Here is an 819-nt window from a genome sequence, read left to right as displayed (position 1 = left end):
TTGAAGGTAATTGAGTCTAGTTTCCAGAAAACTAAAAATCATTCAAAACAGATGTCTACAGAAAAAGTTATGACCAAAACATCACACATATGTCATGTGAAATTCAAGTTAACAACTTTTCTTCTATCGCACTAATTTCCTAACAATTCTTTGCAATAACAATGCTACAAATCATGAGTAAACCAGTAATGAACACATCAAAAACAGCAGCAAAATTTTCAATTTTCTCAATTCTACACTAATCTATTTCAAAATCCCTAAATCCAACCAAGACTAAAATAAAAATCCTTTTCTTCATTTCAAACCCTTAAACCCCAAATCCCTAACCTATGGAACACATTATTTCCTACATGCATGAATGAGAGATAGAAAAAGGAAAACCCACCTCTTGATTTCCAAAAATGGAGAAAATAATGGTACTCTCAACTCCTTCTACAGAACAGAGACTTCTAGCAAAATGCACTTTTCCTTTCTCTTTTCTTGGGTTGTTAATGTTTTGGTTGTTTTCTCTCTTCTTCTTTTCTCCTTCTCTTCTTCTTTCTCTCACTCTTTTCTTCTTTCTATCTCACCATTTTCTCTCCTTTTCCTTTCTGTTTCCTTTTCCTTTCTGTTTTCCTTTCCTTTCTGTTTTCCCTTCCTTTCTGTTTTACGTTTCCTTTCCTTTCTGTTTTACGTGCTCTCTTCCCCTTACTCTTTTCTTTTCCCTTGTTTTAAATTGTTTTACTTATTCTACTTCACTATTTTCCCCCCTTTTATTATTATTATTATTATTATTATTAATATTATTATTATTATTATTATTATTATTATTATTATTAT

This window comes from Cicer arietinum, chromosome 1 (assembly GCF_000331145.2).
Source record: "Cicer arietinum cultivar CDC Frontier isolate Library 1 chromosome 1, Cicar.CDCFrontier_v2.0, whole genome shotgun sequence".
Classification (NCBI taxonomy): domain Eukaryota; kingdom Viridiplantae; phylum Streptophyta; class Magnoliopsida; order Fabales; family Fabaceae; genus Cicer; species Cicer arietinum.
The sequence above is the reverse complement of the archived record's forward strand: the minus strand, read 5'-3'. Positions refer to the sequence as shown.